General features: G+C 44.5%; 1 protein-coding gene across 1 annotated transcript in view; it reads right to left on the bottom strand.

Annotated features, from left to right (window-relative positions):
* The window catches only part of LOC115471367 (cadherin-13-like), a 1126129-nt gene that overhangs the window by 906922 nt on the left and 198769 nt on the right, over positions 1-20438 (bottom strand). The window lies entirely within an intron of this gene.

The following is a 20438-nucleotide window of genomic DNA, read 5'->3' as shown; positions in this document are numbered from 1 at the left end:
CACCTCCCGCGGGAGAGCATTCCAAGCGTCCACCACCCTCTCCGTGAAAAAATACTTCCTGACATCTTTCCTGAGTCTGCCCCCCTTCAATCTCATTTCATGTCCTCTCGTTCTACCGCCTTCCCATCTCCGGAAAAGATTCGTTTGCGGATTAATACCTTTCAAATATTTGAACGTCTGTATCATATCACCCCTGTTCCTCCTTTCCTCCAGGTTGTACATGTTCAGGTCAGCAAGCCTCTCTTCATACGTCTTGGAACATAAATCCCATACCATCCTCGTAGTAAGTATAAACCTTCAACCTTAAACATCCCAAACTACTCTCTTCCAATCTCGGTTAGCCTAAAACTGCTTGGCGTGATAATTGACTGCAATCTAACACTTGAAAGTCAAGTAAATTCCACCACAAAGAAAATGTTTTTTATTCAACGTGGAAACAAACGTATAAAACATTTCTTCCCACGAGATGTATTTCACAACCTGGTACAATTTATGGTACTAAGCCATTTAGATTACTGCAATGGAATCTATGCAGGTTGCAAAGAACAGCTAACAAAGAAACTTCAGACAGCACAGAACACAGCAGCCAGACTGATATTCAGAATAACCAAAATCTGAGAGTGCCAGTCCCCTTCGTGAAAAACTACATTGGCTTCCCACCAAGGAACGTATTGCCTTCACAAGGTTTGTACTCTAGTCCACAGGATTATTTATGGTGAAGTTCCTGGATACATGTTGGACGTCATAAAACTATCACCTAGCCGATCCTGAACTTATTTAAATCTGCATTATCCAGACTGCAATGGACTTAGATACAAATCAACTTATGCATCCAGCTTTTCTTACATAAGTACACAACTGTGGAACGCTTTGCCGAAAACCGTGAGATCAACCCATAACCATCTTAACTTCAGGAAACTACTGAAAACCAACTTGTTTAAGAAGGCCTACCCCCCCCCCCCCCCCTGATCCAAATTAACTTCCTACTTCCTGCGACACAACAAAATATGAACCGTACTAGATTTCTATAACTACCCTCTCTTTATTTCCTTGTTGTTTTATACTGATGTTTGTTACATGCTTTCTACTGTACTGTGTATTTGTATTATTGAACTGGAGTCTACCTCTACGGTATTGTGTAAGCCACATTGAGCCTGCAACTAAGTGGGATATAAATGTGTTAAATAAATAAATTAAAAAATAAATAAATAAATGTACAGTTGGGTACAGAAGGTTTTTGATGCGTTTTGGAGAGCTCATTATAGAATACTAGTGGAACCCAGCCCGTTTCCTCAACAATGAAATGGGCCCCAGAAAGGCTCTCTTGTAAGCGATTTTTTGTCTCTCCCCTACCCTCCCCTCCATGTCCAGCGATTCTTCCCTTCCCACCCCTCCCATCTCATCCCCTCCCCTCCATGGCCAGCGATTCTCCTCTTCCCTGCCCTCCCATCCGTGTCCCGCGATTCTCTTCTCTCCTGTCCTCTCCTCCCATCCCATCCTATCCATGTCCATCGATTCTGCTCTGCTCTGCCCTCCCCGCCCCTCGATGTGCCGCAATTCTCTCTTCCTTTGTACCTCATCATTTTCTGGCTGGCCTGGCTGGCTTCCCTTCTGTTGGTAACATCCTGACGTCAGCTCGCCTCCAGCGTTCCCTTCCCTCTCACTGTTCCGCCCTCTGACATCATTATGTTTTGACACAAGGGCGGGGCAGTGAGGGGGAATGGAATGCTGGAGGCTGGATGACGTCATGAGATGTTACAAATCCAGGCAGCCAGACAGCGATGGAACATTGGCGGTGCAAATTATTATATAGGATAAGGGGGTAACGATGAGATGTGTGCCTGGGACCTTTTATGTGAAGTCCACTGCAGCACCCTCTAGGGTGCCCCACTGCTCTGCTGGAATGTCTGTATGACCAGTCTACAAAGAATGCTGACACCCCCCCCCCCCCCCCCCCAATATGTCCCAGTGGCTTGTTTTTCTGCATTTTTCCCTTGGACATTTTATTTTTTTTTTTCAAAAATATTCACAAAAGAAAAACGCACTGAGCTCAAAACGTCTAGCAAATGGCCATTTTTGAAACAAAAAGACAAGACATTTTTCTGGTTCAAAAATCGCTATATTTACCACTTGATTTTTAGACATGTTCAGCAAAATGTCCAAAATCAGATTGAGACATCAATTCTGCAAACACAGCATTTTGTTTTTTAGAGACTGTTCCCAGAATCTAGCTTTCTATAGCTTCTTTTGAAGTTTTCTATCATCTGGTGACCTTGCTGGTGACCTTTTGCCCCTGACACAGCCATTTTCATACTGGTGAAGCATTTTATTTATTTATTTGCATTTGTATCCCACATTTTCCCACCTATTTGCGGGCTCAGTGTGCCTTACAATACATTACGAGTGATGGTAATACAATTAGTTGCAGTAAGATTATGGGTTACATTGTGAAGAGTTATGGGAAGACAGAGTAGATTCAGGATGTCATATGGGGATAGAACAGCGGGAAGTAACGGTAGGGGAATTGAGAGGGGGAAAGACAATATCAAGGGAATATAAAGGTCTAACAATTTTATCTGTGGATAGAGTTTTAAGAGTAGTGGTGATGCGGGGGAAGAGAGTTCAGAAGATTTTGTATTGATGTGTATCTGTAGTTGTGTATAGACTTCATGTGTTTTGATCCTTGCAGTAGATTTTCTCCAATAGATAAGTCTTCAGTAGTTTGTAGCATTTGTATCCCACATTTTCCCACCAATTTGCAGGCTCAGTGTGGCTTACATTTGCCATAGTGGCGATTGCCATTTCCGGTAACAGAATTACATTCGGTACTGCAATAAGGTGCATGATAAGGTACATGATAAGGAAGAATACATTATGGTGATAGATTGTAATGTAGCATGGCCATTTTGGGCAGTTTATGTTGAATACCTGGGAGCTTTCAATCCTATATAATAATTTGGACCTCTGCACATCCGTCTGGATGACTGGGTTCGGAACACAGTTCCCATTGGTCCGCCCTGGGGATGACGTCACAGGGCGGACCAATAGGAAGTGAGAGGGAAGGGAACCCAGCAGCAGCCACCGGAAGTAAGTAAACATTCCCCCCCCCCCCCCCCGAGTTCCATTACCCCCTACCACCCTCCCACTCCCGTCCATCCCGGTTCCATGGGCGCGCTCCAGTCCAACGACCCCACTCCCATCCGAGTTCGAGGCCCCCCCCTCCGATTTCCGTGCCCCCCGTCCTCCGATTTCCTCTGCCCACCGCCTCCCTCCCTCTCTCTCTGTGGCCTTCCGACTGCAAGCAGGACGTGTGCGGGTGCCCTAGCCCTTCGTAAGTGACAGCTGTTGTTTGAAACGTTTTACCTCCTGTTCTGCGGTCCGCCAGCAACAGTGAAGTCCAGCACACATGGATGCCGCTTCACACTGCCTTTGCTTTCGCTTCTGTTTTAGCTGTTCCTGTGGTCCCGCCGTTCTGCAAACAGGAAATGTGGGCGGGACCACAGGAACAGCTGAAACAGAAGCGAAAGCAAAGTCTGTCTGAAGCGGCGTCCGTGTGTGCAGGGAGGTTGACGGGGTGAGGGGGGGAGGTAAGGAGGGGGGCGCTGGAACCTTGCTACTGCCCGTTTCCTTTCTGTTGGAAACGGGCCTCTTTTACTAGTCTACTAATAAAGACATTGTTTTTTTTACAAGATCTGCCTCATTGTTTTAATTTTCCCAAATCAGATTTAGACATCATATCGAAAATGCCCCTCAAAGTGTACCTAAGCACTATTCTGTAAAGCATGTATAAGTGGCATAGCACTTAAATGCAAGGGAGCATTTGCATGGGTGGAGCATGTGAGGGCCACGGGTGAGGCAGCCACTTAAACATGCAGAATACAGTAAGTTATGAACCTCCCTGCCGCATTTACGCCAGGTCTATTGCTAGCGTATCTGTGAGTAGCTAGATATAAGGCGCATCAATACCAGGTTACACTTGTATTATTTGTTACATTTGTATCCCACATTTTCCCACCTTTTGCGGGCTCAATGTGGCTTACATATAATCGTTAACGGCGTTAGCCGATTACGGTCTGAACAAATACATGGTATGAATGAATACAAAGTAATATTGTAGTAGAATGAAGCACATGTATGGTAGTTACATGTATGGTAAGTACAGTTGGGGGGAACTTAGAGAGGGAAAGGGGAAGAAGAGTCAGATAATGTCCGTTAAGTTCTTGAAGGTTAGTCAATAAGGAGTTATGGATGTTCAAGGAAAAGGCATTACCTATAATATGTTGAACCTTATTTCTATGTAAACTGGTTAAAATTTTAAAAGTTAAACATTTTGCCATTAAAAAAGGTAGGAACTTAGTTACTAACCTGTGCTACGGTAGCTGTTTTTAACGCAGTAATTACCATAGGCCCCTGTTTACAAAGCTGTGTTAGTGGCTGGTGGTACGGTACTGCTGACACAGCCCATTCACTTTGAATGCCATGTGGCAGCCGCTAGCTCGGCTTTCTATATATACACTGGCTCCCACTTAAAGAACGCATCGCGTTCAAGGTATGCTCACTAGTTCACAAAATTATCCATGGAGACGCACCAGCTTACATGTCAGACTTGATAGACCTACCACCTAGGAACGCCAAACGATCATCCCGCACATTCCTAGATCTGCACTTCCCCAGCTGCAAAGGAATGAAATACAAACTAATGCACGCGTCAAGCTTTACCTATCTGAGCACACAGTTGTGGAACGCACTGCCGCGCAGCTTGAAATCGATCTACGAAAGAACGAACTTCCGCTCATTACTGAAGACCCACCTCTTTAATAAAGCCTCCCACAAAGATCAACCAATGTGAATATGCGCAACTCGCCCACCTATATTCAGAACTGTCTCTTAATATCTGCCTGTATACTATTACTTTGTTTTATTATCATCATGACGACCAGAACCCTGCAATACTAAATGTTCATTTACTAACATTCTTCCACTACTCATGATGTATTGTAAGCCACTTTGAGCCTGCAAAGAGGTGGGATAAGGTGGGATACAAATGCAAAAAATAAAATTAATAAATAAATCAGGAGCCCAGATCCATTAAAGAATAGGTACTCATTGTGCAGCAATAAGAGGTGCCCTCTTATAAAATTAACCTCTATAAGAGGAAGACAAAGCACAGAGATTTGATGTTAGATTCTGCCTCTGGTTCAGCAGTTTACGTCTTCACAAAAAAATTAATCTGATCTTGTATGGCATACACTAGGAATGATTTCATATTTCCGAGTTCCTAGAAATTTACTCGAGAGAAATCCTCTTTTCAAGCATGATCAGTCTCTTCCAGTAGAACGAAATAAATTAAATGAGATGAAAGTCATTAAATTCAGGCCATCCTGTGAGACAAAAAAATATGTTCCTTTGAAAAACCGGTCTATCCAGAATAAAAATGTATTAATAACATTTTAAAAAAAGAAATGACTGCTCTTACAATGCTTTTAATAACCCTGGATATAGTTCAACATTTTACCCTCTTTCTGATTGCCTAAATGATTTTTTTTTTATTTAGGGACTTCACTAACTTAAGAAAGAATGTATAGCCCTGAAGCAGTAATCACGTAACCGTAGACCTCCCGATATTCAAAAAGGATTTAACCGGTCAGGATCGGCACCTAGCCGGTTAAGAGCCCATAACCAGCCGTAACCGGCAATCTAGCAATATTCAGCAGGGGAAAGCCGGCTGTCCCCTACTGAATATGGCCAGTTAGTGGCTATCAGATAACTGGTTATATCGGGCAATATGGTTGGCTGTCCGCCGATTTACAGCCCCAGTTTAGCAACCAAATATGGCTGCTTGAAAACATGGGATATCTTTGGCTGGTTTGAAGATAACCGGCTAAGTCTGAATATCTACTTAGCCGGTTATGTTGAAACCGGCTAAAAATAAACCAGTCACTGAATACGACCCGGCATTGAATATCCAGCATTACCACAGACTGCAGGAGTTACCCTGGTCTAGATAAGTAAAAAAGGCTGATAGACACCGATTTCACAAACATTACAACCTCTCAAAAACAGAGATGGAAGCATTGAAGTCTTTGCAGAATGATGAGAATATTATCATTAAAAAAAGCAGACAAAGGAGGCGCAATAGTCCTTCAAAACCGAAGTGATTACTTAAATGAAGGTCTACGGCAGCTATACGATACAAAGTTCTACAAAAGGTTACCACTGGATCCAACTAAAAGACTACAAGCATTAATCACATGAGTGACCAATAATGCATTACATGATAAAATCATCACAACAAGAGATAAAAAAATTTTTGAGCTGCAATAATCCGACCATACCAGACACAAATCGGGAGATGGCCGGCCATCTCTCAAGGCCAGTGAAATTGGCATAATCGAAAGCCGATTTTGGGCGTCCTCAACTGCTTTTTGTCGCGGGGATGACCAAAGTTCACGGGTGTGTGTTGGAGGCATAGCGAAGGCGGGACGGGGGTGTGGTTAACACATGGCCGCCCTCGGCCGAAAATGAAAAAAAAAGGCCGGCCCTGACGAGCATTTGGCCGACTTTACTTGGTCCATTTATTTTTAGGACCAAACCTCAAAAAGGTGCCCCAACTCACCAGAGGGAATCGGGGATGACTTCCCTGTACTCCCTCAGTGGTCACCAACCCCCTCCCACCCTAAAAGAATTAACATTTTTTTGCCAGCCTCTATGCCAGCCTTAAATGTCATACCCAGCTCAATGACAGCAGTATGCAGGTCCCTGGAGCAGTTTTAGTGAGTGCAGTGCAATTCAGGCAGGCAGACCCAGGTTGAGATTTGGCCGGCCCCAACCGTATTATTGAAACGAAAGATGGCCGCCCATCTTGCTCGATAATATGGTTGGCTCCGCCCCTTCTCGGGGACGACCCCGGAGATGGCCGCCCTTATAGATGGGCGGCCCCGTTCGATTATGTCCCTGTATATAACTGAGAAGGTTAAATTAGATTAGCTCTTTATCAGCATAATGCAAAGTTCACCACTCTATAAGTACATTCAAAGCAGCTCGTTCTAGAGATAACAGAGCTAAATATATATGAAGAGTTAGACTCTTGTGGCCGGCATCTTCAAAACAACCTGGGCACAAGGTTCGAATATTAATCTGAGCTGGATTTTCGAATATCATAATAGTGGTTTTACCTCATTTAGAAAAAAAAATAATCGAAGTCCCATCAATAGCTATCCAAATGGGCACTTCTCATACCGAGATCAGACAATCAGCCTTGTGAAGAATGGTTTATCTGCAGAACTGAACCACGTGGTTCCAGCCAATACAGGGGCATTCCCAGTCCACTCTCCATTCACATCAAGCGCTGGCTTTGATGCTGAACACAAAGACAGACCTTGGCATCATCTGCAAAAAGAACTGCCTGGGGGCAAGTTGACTGTGCCCGTCAAGACCATTTATAAAAAGTCAGAATTTGTTTTCATATGCAGAGAAGGCGCTGTCAGATCAATATCATGTCCTCCACTATGTTAATGAGGCAGTTATGCATTTGTCTACCTGACACACACTTGACACACTATTAATGATTTATACCTTCCTTTGCTTTTTTTCCTTCACAACATTCATTTTCCAAGGGTTTTGCAGAACAAGTTGTGCAATTGGCAATCACAATGAGGGTCTATTTGCGACACACACCCCTGGCGCATCAAGCCCCCCTCCCCGGCGCATCAACCTCCCCCCCCCCCGGGTGCATTCTTGGCTGCTGGAGGGTGCAGAGCAGGGTTGCCAGGTGGAAAATTTTTTTCCCACCCAAACGAGCCCAAAACCAGCCCAAAACCCGCCCAAAGTCAAACCCCGCCCCTGACACCCCCACCCCGCCGTCATCAACCCCGCCCCCGCCGTCATCGGCCCCGCCTCTTCCGTCACCGGCCCCGCCTCCCCGTCATTGGCCCCGCCCAGAACGTCACTAACACCGCCCAAAACGCCACTAGCCCCGCCCCCGCGGCCCGAAAAACCGCAAAAAAACCCGCCGAAAGACCCCAAAACAAACCCCAAAAACCGCAACCCGCCGTGGGCAAAAATTTCCCACAGCGGGTCGTGGAAAACCCCCCAATTGGGCGGGAAAACCGCCCACCTGGCAACACTGGTGCAGAGAGCAGCCGTGCGCCTGTCGGCACCACTGGCTCCCTGCTCCATCTGCCCTGGAACAGGAAGTAACCTGTTCCGGGGCAGAGGGAGCAGGGAGCCAGCGGAGCCGACAGGAGCACGGCTGCTCTCTGCACCCTCCAGCAGCGTGCACCCAGGGCGGACTGCCCCGCCCTTGCTACGCCACTGCCATTAGGCTTGTGAATGTCTGCCTTCTTGCAAACGTAAGAGCGCACGTGCAGTAATTAACATCAGAGGCCTCTGTCCTTATATATTTGCATTTTGTAGGAGGAAATAACTCCTCTATTCCCTTCTGTTAAGGGTTGATCTACACCTGCAAGGGAGCAATTCTAAACCCAGACCTAGATATATGGGGACATATACATGGATTCTCTTTCTGAAATGGGACATACGTGTGCTACCCCCCAGCCTCCTATGTTACCTTGTGGAGGCTTATGCTTACAGGAGAAAGGCCAGGGAACATCTTCAGATATATAGAGGGTAAACAAACATAATAATGTCCTCCCTTACCTGGAGAATCAGGGTTCTGGGGACACTGATCCATCAGAGCAAGATAAGATAGGTATAATAAGCTGCTCGGAGGAGTTTTTCGTCAGTTTCATACAAAATTAACCAGAGAGACAGGTGTAGAATTCACAACAGCTTTAGTGGAAAGTACAAGGTTTAACTTTAAAAGCAGGGAAAACAAGGCAGGGAAGGAGAATAAGCATATAAATATAAAATAAACAATACTTTTTTAAACAACAAATGCTACCTCAGAACCTGGGATTTCAGTCAGTTATTAGCCTACTGTGCCAGACAAAGAATGTATTAGCTAAGTTCAAATTCTGTTCAATGATCTTGTAACAGGGTGTTAGGCCCAGTTGGAGCTCCTACTGTTTTCAGTAATTCCCTTATCCTTTATCTCTTATTTGTCCTGTTTGTCTGTCCTAATTAGATTGTAAGCTCTGTGGAGCAGGGACTGTCTCTTCATGTTCAAGTGTACAGCGCTGCATACGTCTAGTAGCGCTATAGAAATGATAAGCAGTAGTAGTGTTTGGGATTCTGGAATCTTGCTATTCTTTGGGATTCCGGAATCTTGCTACTCTTTGTCCTTATCCCTTATGTGTGCTGTTTGTCTGTCCTGATTAGATTGTAAGCTCTGTCGAGCAGGGACTGTCTCTTCATGTTCAAGTGTACAGCGCTGCGTACGTCTAGTAGCGCTATAGAAATGGTAAGTAGTAGATAGGATTCCAAAACACAAGATATGATAACCCTCTCAGTGCTGTATTAAAGTTGGAATCTGTCCTTGTATATGCTACAGTTTTGTGGATGACTTTCAATTGCTACTTCCAGTGACAGTAGGAAAGAGTTTGGATTATTAATTTGTGATGATAAAGGAATGGATAAAATCTAATAGGTTAAGAACAGCGTTTTACAAAGAGTGCACAAGCCCAGTGACAATCCTAGGTTGGCTAACACCTGGGGCCCGTTGTGCACCCCCCCTGGGTGCAGCACGACACCCCCACTGGTGCAATGACACCCCCTGGCGCATCACCCCCCCCCAGGTGCAGTTTTAGCTGCTGCGAGCAGCCGCGCGGCTCTCAGCTCCGCTGGCTCCCTGCTCCCTCTGTCCCAGAATAGGAAGTAACCTGTTCCAGGGCAGAGGGAACAGGGAACCAGTGGAAGCTGGGGGGTAGCACACGTATGTCCCATTTCAGAAAGAGAATACATGTATATGTCACCATATATCTAGGTCTGGGTTTAGAATTGCTCCCTTGCATGTGTAGATCAGCCCTTAACAGAAGGGAATAAAAGAGTTATTTCCTCCTACAAAATGCAAATATGTAAGGACAGAGGCCTCTGGTGTTAATTACTGCATGTGTACTCTTATGTTTGCAAGAAGGCAGACATTCACAAGCGTAATGGCAGTGGCATAGCAAGGTGGGAGTGGTCCGCCCCGGGTGCACGCTGCTGGAGGGTGCAGAGAGCAGCCGCGTGCCTGTCGGCTCCGCTGGTTCCCCGCTCCCTCTGCCCCGGAACAGGTTACTTCCTGCAGGGAGCCAGTGGAGCCGACAGGCGCGCTGCTGCTCTCTGCACCCTCCAGCAGCCAAGAATGCACCCGGGGGGGGGGGGGTGGGAGGGCTTGATGCGCCCGGGAGGGACGCGCGGCTGCTCTCTGCACCCCTCCAGCAGCGTGCACCCGGGGCAGACCGCCCTCCACCCCGCCCTTGGTACGCCGCTGCACAAGCCTGATTCTGAATGTCCAGGTCAGGATGTCGACAATCAGACAAGTATTTTAGAAAACGATCTATTGAAGGAGATTGTCTTGTAAAATAAATACCCACATGAACATCCCTGCACTGGCATGTCCAGCAGGAGCACCCGTTTCTCAAATTCAAATGGCAAAAATACAGACACCTACCACGCCATCACATGGATGTGTCAGGTTTGGAACTGCCACATCTATGTAGTGATTTTACACCCAGAATTGGCAGTGTCGAACATTGCACATCCAGAGTAGCACCTGACCATTGCCCTGCCAGTCAACCTCCCACCCTCACCCCTCATATACAGCCTGAACCCCTGCACATAGCCTGACCCATTGCACTAACCATTAGGTTACTCCTCAGAACTGCACATTGCCCTGTTAAGAATGTCCATGTTACCTGAAACTGTCCTAGAGACTGGTACCCCTTGCCTGTTTCAGGTTCAGGAGAGAGGGAGGGGAACAGCTACCACTGGGGGATTAAGAAGGTGTCCTGCTTTAATCCCTCCAGTGGAAAGCTGCTCAATCAGAGCATCTTTCTGTGACCTGGACCTGACAAGTACCAGTCCGAAATAACAATGTCCATCTTTTTGGACATTCCTTCCCTTCCGCGATCGGAGTCGGACATCCATATTTTGGGCCCTACCTAGTCCCACGCGAAAGATGCCTAGACCACGCTTCCTTGCCATATGGATATACTACAGTGTTAGATGTCCATAGCCTGCCTTTGTAAAATTGGGAGTTGGACATCCATGCAATATGGGCGTCTAAATGCCAGTTTTCAGATGTCCAAAACAAGAATAGAGCTTCTAAACTAATTGCCATAGGGACCTGTTTTCTAAGGCCCGTTTTAATGCGCCTACAATTAGCATGTGCGCTAATCATGTAGGCGCCTATAGGGATATTGTAGGCGTATATATAGTTAATGCACGTACATGGTTAACGCATGTTAAAAATGTTAACGCGCCTCTAGTAAACAGGGCCCATAATCTCTTACCCAAGCTAGGGAAGGATAGGAGATAAGTAATCTCTGCAAATTGACCTGTCATCAGGCTTTTACCTGGATCTATTTTAGTGGAATGCTTTATCTCAGAAAGTAAACAAACGAAAGCATGTTTTGTGTTCTTTTATACAAGCTTATGGTGAGGGATGAGGCGGCAGGGAGGGTTGAAAGGATGCTCGTGATTCTCTGTTTTTATTGATGTTTTATTTTTGTATATTTTTTTAATCTAATAGGTTTAAAATGTATTATTGATTGTATATTGTTGTAAATCGTTGTAGGCTATTTTATCTTTATAGTAGCATCTGCTAACTGTAATAAATGGAACGGTAAATTTTTATTCTAAACTCATACTGGCCGAAATCCAAGAAGGACGCTCAAGGGCATCTGCCGTATAAAACTTAACAAGGACAAACACTTCTTGTGCTTGGTGACCTATTCTGGTAATGCTTCCGTGCAAAAAAAAAAGAAAAAGAAAAAAAGTCAGTGCTATTTTTATTGGAATTAGATCATTGTCATGTCATTGGTAGCTTAAGGTGGGGCATATTCAGATCATGGCTGTGTTCCCCTGTCCCCAGAGGGCTAACAGACTTAAGCCTCTGTTTATGAAACATTTTGCCCATATATTTTCCCCTGTATTACCAGGCTCAACACGACTAAGTTGGGACTCATATACGCATTCTGCACCTGGACTAGCTGCAACACACTGTAATTTAGAGCAGTTCCCTATATCTTGTTTAATTGTACAAACAACTTGCCTTCAGTTTAGCCTCCCATCTATTTATCCCAACAGACCCCGTACAACGTATCTTGTTCCCATCTATATATCTGCACTTGGCTATATGGTAAGCTGTATTGTAGAAAAACACTAGCATCATAGATCTGTTATTTGAATGTTCTAATGCATGCTTCTAAGACATTTCATTACTATTATGCTGACATTGTATTATATCTCTGTTATTTGAATCTCAGTGCTGTTTCATAGGTTTCAATTTGCTGTTTTCAAGTTTACCTCATGTATTCTATTTATATTTGTACTTCATCATTTTACTATTTATTTTATTTATTTATTTAGATTTTGCTCACACCTTTTCAGTAGTAGCTCAAGGTGAGTTACATTCAGGTACACTGGATATTTCGCTATCCCAGGAGGGCTCACGATCTAAGTTTGTACCTGAGGGATTTGAACCAGGCACCTCCGGATTGCAAGACCGGTGCTCTAACTACTAGGCCACTATTGCTAGGCTGTTAACAAAATTGTAAATTTTATGTTAAACTGTACCTGCTGTATACTTCCTTGGGTGAATCTCTTCATAAAGGTGGGTAATAAATCCCGATAAAAAAATAAAATAAATGGGAATCAAGTAAGCCCAGCTCCATCTTTTTTGATTGTCCCTTTCTTTGGAATATATTACATAAGTACATAAGTACATAAGTAGTGCCATACTGGGAAAGACCAAAGGTCCATCTAGCCCAGCATCCTGTCACCGACAGTGGCCAATCCAGGTCAAGGGCACCTGGCACGCTCCCCAAACGTAAAAACATTCCAGACAAGTTATACCTAAAAATGCGGAATTTTTCCAAGTCCATTTAATAGCGGTCTATGGACTTGTCCTTTAGGAATCTATCTAACCCCTTTTTAAACTCCGTCAAGCTAACCGCCCGTACCACGTTCTCCGGCAACGAATTCCAGAGTCTAATTACACGTTGGGTGAAGAAAAATTTTCTCCGATTCGTTTTAAATTTACCACACTGTAGCTTCAACTCATGCCCTCTAGTCCTAGTATTTTTGGATAGCGTGAACAGTCGCTTCACATCCACCCGATCCATTCCACTCATTATTTTATACACTTCTATCATATCTCCCCTCAGCCGTCTCTTCTCCAAGCTGAAAAGCCCTAGCCTTCTCAGCCTCTCTTCATAGGAAAGTCGTCCCATCCCCACTATCATTTTCGTCGCCCTTCGCTGTACCTTTTCCAATTCTACTATATCTTTTTTGAGATACGGAGACCAGTACTGAACACAATACTCCAGGTGCGGTCGCACCATGGAGCGATACAACGGCATTATAACATCCGCACACCTGGACTCCATACCCTTCCTAATAACACCCAACATTCTATTCGCTCTCCTAGCCGCAGCAGCACACTGAGCAGAAGGTTTCAGCGTATCATCGACGACAACACCCAGATCCCTTTCTTGATCCGTAACTCCTAACGCGGAACCTTGCAAGACGTAGCTATAATTCGGGTTCCTCTTACCCACATGCATCACTTTGCACTTGTCAACATTGAACTTCATCTGCCACGCTCTGAAAAATTCTACAATAAAATTCAAAGAGATTTGAAAATCTACTTTTTATATCTGCATTTGAAGAAGACTGAATCCTTTAACATCTCCCATTTCATACTGGAAACAAGAATTTTACAGAAACAGAGGGAGAGATACTGCGATTGAGGGCTACTGTATAAATATGTACATCTAATATAATAATTTGCACCTCCAACGTTCTGAAGCAGCGTGGCAGTGAAGCCACGTAGTGTTCGTAGGGTGAGGCAAGGCAGAAAGGGCGGAGCCTGGAGTTGACAGTGGTGGAGAAGGGTACTGAAAGGAGGGATTTGTCTTGAGAGCGGAGGTTACGGGTAGGAACGTAGGGGGAGATGAGGGTAGAGAGGTAGGGAGGGGCTGCAGATCGAGTGCATTTGTAGATTAATAGGAGAAGCTTGAACTGTATGCAGTAAACAGCTACCAAGGAGCCTTCTCCAGAGTAGCCCCTGCACTCCAGAATGCACTCCCTGAAAGGCTTCATTCAATGCAGGACTATCTTTACTTCAAGATGCAGGTGAAAGTTTGGCTCTTCTCCTAAGCCTTTAATGGAAGAAGCAGCCAACTAGTTATTCACACAGACAAGGATTATCAGCAGCTGCACATACTGTAGCAGGATTTGCTTATCCATTTCAGCTGAAATCATTTTCCTGCACCTTTTTCTGACTTCATATGCAAAGCGTCTTTATGGCTATGGTTTATTGACTTCTATATTGTCTATATCTAAGCGGTTTACAAATTTACACGTATAAAATTTATACAGTTATCTATAATGACCATGTGACATCCCCAGAAGGGTTGGGCGTGGCCGGTGAAACAATACAGTCTGACCAAAGGATGAAACACAAAATAAGTATTTTATTTAAAGGGATTCTAAGGTCTGTTCCTTGACAGGGCCCAAGACAAAGGGTGGAAAGCTCTCTGCGGTTCAACATCCAGGGTCTCTCTGGCAGCAGGCTAAAGAAAGTCCACAGCTGTTGGGGTTGCCATGCCCCAAACACAGCCTACAAGTTCTCAAGTTCCTCTGAGATCCGGGTCTGGCTCCAGCCAGACTCCAAAGCAAAATTTCACAATTCAATTCAATAGAAACAATAAGTACATAAGTATTGCCACACTGGGCCGGATCAAAGGTCCATCAAGTCCAGCATCCTGTTTCCAACAGTGGCCAATCCAGGTCACAAATACCTGGGAAGATCCCAAAAAAGTTCAATATATTTTATGCTGCTTATCTCAGAAATAAGCAGTGGATTTTCCCCAAGTCAATTTAATAATGGTCTATGGACTTTTCCTTTAGGAAACCATCCAGACCCTTTTTAAACCCTGCTAAGCTAACCGCCCTTACCACCTTCTCTGGCAACGAATTCCAGAGTTTAATTACACGTTGAGTGAAGAAAAAGTTTCTCCAATTTATATTAAATTTACTACTTTGTAACTTCATCGCATGCCCCCTAGTCCTACTATTTTTGGAAAGAGTAAACAAACGAATCATGTCTACCCATTCCACTCCACTCATTATTTTATAGACTTCTATCATATCTCCCCTCAGCCGTGTCTTCTCTAAGCTGAAGAGCCCTAGACGCTTCAGCCTTTCCTCATAGGGAAGTCGTCCCATCCCCTTTATCATTTTTGTCGCCCTTTTCTGTACCTTTTCTAATTCCACTATATCTTTTTTGAGGTGCGGCCAGAGCAGGTCTTAGGCAAGGGCGACAGGAGCGGTTGCACAGGGCCTCGCGCCTCCAGGGGACCTGTGGCACTTCCTGTCGCTCCCTGCCATTGATCCTCAGCTGCTTTCCTTCCAGCCATCCTGTGTTTAAAAAGTCGCAGCAGCAACAGCGAAAAAGCAGGCTCGCCTCTAACCTTTAAGCCTTCCCTTCTCTCTCAGCGTGCACTGTGCCACCTTTCTATGATGCAATTTCCTGTTTCCGGTTTCTGCGAAGGCAGCACAGTGCATGCTGAGAGAGAAGGGAAGGCTTAAAGGCTACAGGCGAGCCTGCTTTTTCGCTGCCACTGCCGCCGCTGCGACTTTTTAAATGCAGGGCGGTGGGAAGGAAAGCAGCTGAGGAAAACTGAGGGCACAGATGGGGATGGGGCTGAAAAGGGGGGTAAGCTGGGGGCTGGGGTGGGCGAGTCACTGGACATGGAGGGGAGGGCAGAGGACAATCGCTGGACATGGATGGGATGGGAGGGGACAGAGGAGAATCACTGGATGTGGATGAGAGGGGAGGACAGGGGGCAAAGGAGAATCGCTGGGCATGGATGGGTGGGGATGGCAGGGGAGAGATGAGAGTTGCTGGACATAGATGGATGGAGGGGAGGGCAGGAGAAATGCTGGACATGGATGGCGGTGAGGGAAGACAGGAAGGAGATGCACATGGACGGAGGGGAGAGAGAGGAGAAATGCTGGACATGGATGCGAGGGGAGGGCAGAGGAGGATTGCTGGACATGGATGGGTAGGGAGGGCAGGGGAGAGAGGAAAGTTGCTATGGATGGATGGAGCGGAGGGCAGGAGAAATGCTGGACATGGATGGAAGTGAGGGAAGACAGGAAGGAGATGCACATGGATGGAGGGGAGAGGAGAAATTCTGGACATGGATGGAGGAGAGGGGAGAGTTAAAATGCTGGATATGGATGGAGGGGAGGGAAGAGAGAGGACGTGAGATGAAGTGAGATGAACATGGAAGGAGGGGAGGAGAGAGAGGAGAAATGCTGGACATGAATGGAGGGGAGGGAAGAGAGTGGAAGGAGATGCATACTGACAGAGATGAGGGAAAGGGAAAGGAGGAGAAAAACTGCACATGGCTGGAGAAAATAGGCAAAAGCTGGATCCACTCTATACCTCCTTCAGTCAAGTCCGTGGAGAACCCAGCTTTTACCTATCATGTAGGGCAAGAAATGAAGAAGAAAGGAGGAAAGTAAAGAAATAAATGGAAAGGAAGTGGAGTTAAGGGAGCAGATAAAGAGCAGCAGAATCCGAGACTGGGAACAACATGATCAGAAAAACAAAGTCATAAGACAACAAAGGTAGAAAAAAATCATTTTATTTTAATTTTAGTGTTTGGAATATGTCCAATTTGAGAATTTACATCTGCTGTCTTATTTTGCAATGTATAGCAATGTCCTGTTTTTCTGGTATTGTGCTGCATGCAGAGTCTGTATGCTAATTTGGTTTGTGTCATTTTGGGTATACTGGAGCTATAAGCTTACAGAAATTATTTATGATGAAAAAAAACCAAGTTATTTTTCTTCTCCTGTACTGGTGCAATGTTTTCAACGATTACTGATTATATGCGCCATGGCTGGTAAAAGGGTGTGGTTAAATGTGCCAATACTGTCCAGTTCAGCACACTATTAGCAGCCAAGTTCATACAAAGTTAATTATGTTCAATGGAAAATAAATCTGTTGGCTCAGGCTGCTTGCTATCTGAATATTCAATCACTGTTTCATTATTGCTACCAAGTATTACATATTAAGGGGAAAGGTTTTAATTCATTTATCTTGTCCTTACGTGCACATGGTTTTGCTTTTTAAACCCAAAGGTTTCCTAGTATAGCCACATTGAGCCTGCAAAGAGGTGGGAAAATGTGGGATACAAATGCAATAAATAAATTAAATAAATAAATAGCATTTTTCATGTTTGAATTAGTTTTTGTGTACAAGTTTTGCTTGATTTGTCTTTATTTGAAATAAAAGAAAATGTTTAAAACATCTCGTCAACAAGGGGTGGGGCTTAGCGGGGCTGTGTGGGGCAGGGCTGGTGGAACTGGGGGGCCCCAGCGAACTGGTCTGCACAGGGCCCCACAGTTGCTAAGACCGGCCCTAGATGCAGCGACCAGAATTGAACACAATATTCAAGGTGCAGTCGCACCATGGAGCATTATAGCATCCTCACTTTTGTTTTCCATTCCTTTCCTATAATACCTACCATTCTATTTGCTTTCTTAGCTGCCGCAGCACACTGAGCAGAGGATTTTAACCCTCCAATCTTCCGGTACCACACTCGATTTTAAAGATAAATTACATATTACTAACAATAGTTCCTCAAGTTCATTTGTCAATTCTATCAGTACTCTGGGATGAATACCATCCGGTCCAGGAGATTTGCTACTCTTCAATTTGTCAAATTGCCCCGTTACATCCTCTAGGTTTACAGAGATTTCATTCAGTTTCTCGACTCGTCAGCTTCTAATACCATTTCTAGCACCAGTCTCTCTCTCAAATCTTCCTCGTTGAAGACCGAAGCAAAGAATTCATTTAATCTCTCCGCTATGGCTTTGTCTTCCCTGATTGCCCCTTTTACCCCTGGTCATCTAGCGGTCCAACTGATTCCTTTGTTGGCTTCTTGCTTTTAATATACCTAAAAAAATTTTTACTATATGCTTTTGCCTCCAACGCAATCTTTTTTCAAAGTTCCTCTTTGCCTTCCTTATCAGTGCTTTGCATGTGACTTGATATTCGCTGTTTCTTGTTATTTTCAGTCGGTTCCTTCTTCCATTTTCTGAAGGATTTTCTTTTTGCTTACCTCAGTCAGGTCACGACTATGGAATGGGCGCTTCAGCGACATAGAATGGGCATTCATGTTTTTCCCTCCCTGGGCCTCCTTTACTGCCTGGCCCTGTCTATTGAACTTCCTGGTAGCAATACTTGGCACATGCTCAATTTTATTAAAACAAGCATGTACACAACATGAGGGGAAGAACAGGGCACGCAAAGGTGCGGAGACCAGCCCTGAACAAACGCTTCAGCTGGTGGGGGTTGGGGACCCCCGCCAGCCAAGGTATGTGAGGAGGCAGCGATGGTGGGCCAAAATGTACCCCCCTACTTTGGACTCTGGACTCCCTCCACATCGAGGTCTGGCTAACATTTTTGGCCTTCACACCTCTGTTACAGTGCTGACTGGCTCTAATTTCCAGAAGTGTGCAGTGTCTTCTAGATTTGTCAGGATAATAATGAACAAGACAAAAACAGTAATTGAATTCAGTAGGGCATAGGATAAGCACAGAGAAAAAGAGTCTTTGGCATTGTAGCAGAAGGTAAATTGGCCAGATTGGAGAGGCCTTATGTGTTGTCATGTTCAACGTGTCTATGGTTGCTATGGCAGCTCACAGTCAGCTTTACTAAAGTCAATGTAGCCACTGTAGGTTGCCATGGTACATGCTAGAAAATCTGAGTACCACCAGTTAGCAGTGTATGGATATTTAAATCATATGAGCTTTCATGGTGTTCCCATTACACACAGTGCTCAAAACAAAGCATTGACTGGTGTGGAGGTAATTAAATTGGCTGACGACACAAAGTTATTCAAAGTTATTAAATCGCAAGAGGATGGTGAAAAATTACAAGAGGACCTTATGAGACTGGGAGACTGGGCGTCTAAATGGCAGATGACATTTAATGTGAGCAAGTGCAAACTGATTCATGTGGAAAAGAGGAACCCGAACTATAGCTATGTAATGCAAGGTTCCACGTTAGGAGTCACTGACCAAGAAATGGATCTCGGCGTCATTGTTGATGATACGTTGAAATACTCTGCTCAGTGTGCTGCGGCAGCTAAGAAAGTAAATAGCATGTTAGGTATTATTAGGAAAGGAATGGAAAACAAAAATGAGGATGTTATAATGCCCTTGTATCGATCCATGGTGCAACCGCACCTCGAATATTGTGTTCAATTCTGGTTGTCGCATCTCAAAAAAATATAGTGGAATTAGAAAAGGTACAGAGAAGGGCGACAAAAATGATAAAGGGGATGGGACGACTTCCCTATGAGGAAAGCCTGAAGCGTCTAGGGCTCTTCAGCTTGGAGAAGAGATGGCTGAGGGGAGATATGATAGAGGTCTATAAAATAATGAGTGGAGTGGAATCGGTAGACATGAATCATTTGTTTTTCCAAAATTACTAGGACTAAGGGGCATGCGATGAAGCTAAAAAGTAGTAAATTTAATACGAATCGGATAAATTGTTTCTTTACTCAACGTGCAATTAAACTCTGGAATTCATTGCCAGAGAATGTGGTAAAGGTGGTTAGGTTAGCAGGGTTTAAAAAGGGTCTGGACAGCTTCCTAAAGGAAAAGTCCATAGGCCATTATTAAATTGACTTGGGAAAATCCACTCCTTATTTCTGGGATAAGCAGCATAAAATGTATTCAGCCTTTCTGGGATCTTCCCAGGTGTTTGTGATCTGGATTTGGCCACTGTTGGAAACAGGATGCTGGGCTTGATGGATCTTATATATATATATATATATATATATATATATATATATATATATCTCAAAAATAGACACAGCTCTATTTTCAAAAAGGGAATTGTGTACTTGTTGGATGTAAAATGGAGCCCTTTCCCTTAAATTGATATAAAGAACTCGCTCAGTACTCAACAGCAGTCCTTGATGCAAAAAGAAAATATAGAAACACTTCTCAAATCATTAAGGCCCCTAACCCTTCCAAACTGTGCCAGATTCTTGGATCCCTAACTACCCCCACCAAACCCCATCACGTCTTGGCTTCACTGTCATCAGCTCAGGAGCCAGTCACTGCTTTCCTACATAAGGTAACTACCCTACAGAGATCCATTTATTCTACCTTGTCAGACACCCCCTGATGATCAAACTCTTCCCACCCCTCCAATCTCTGTAGCTCCCTTTCCACATTCAATATCCCTACAATCTCTACATTCATAGGGTTACCATATTTGCCGTGACAAAAAAAGGATACCCCTG

The sequence above is a fragment of the Microcaecilia unicolor genome, chromosome 5, assembly GCF_901765095.1.
Source record: "Microcaecilia unicolor chromosome 5, aMicUni1.1, whole genome shotgun sequence".
Lineage (NCBI taxonomy): Eukaryota > Metazoa > Chordata > Amphibia > Gymnophiona > Siphonopidae > Microcaecilia > Microcaecilia unicolor.
The sequence above is the reverse complement of the archived record's forward strand: the minus strand, read 5'-3'. Positions and strand labels throughout refer to the sequence as shown.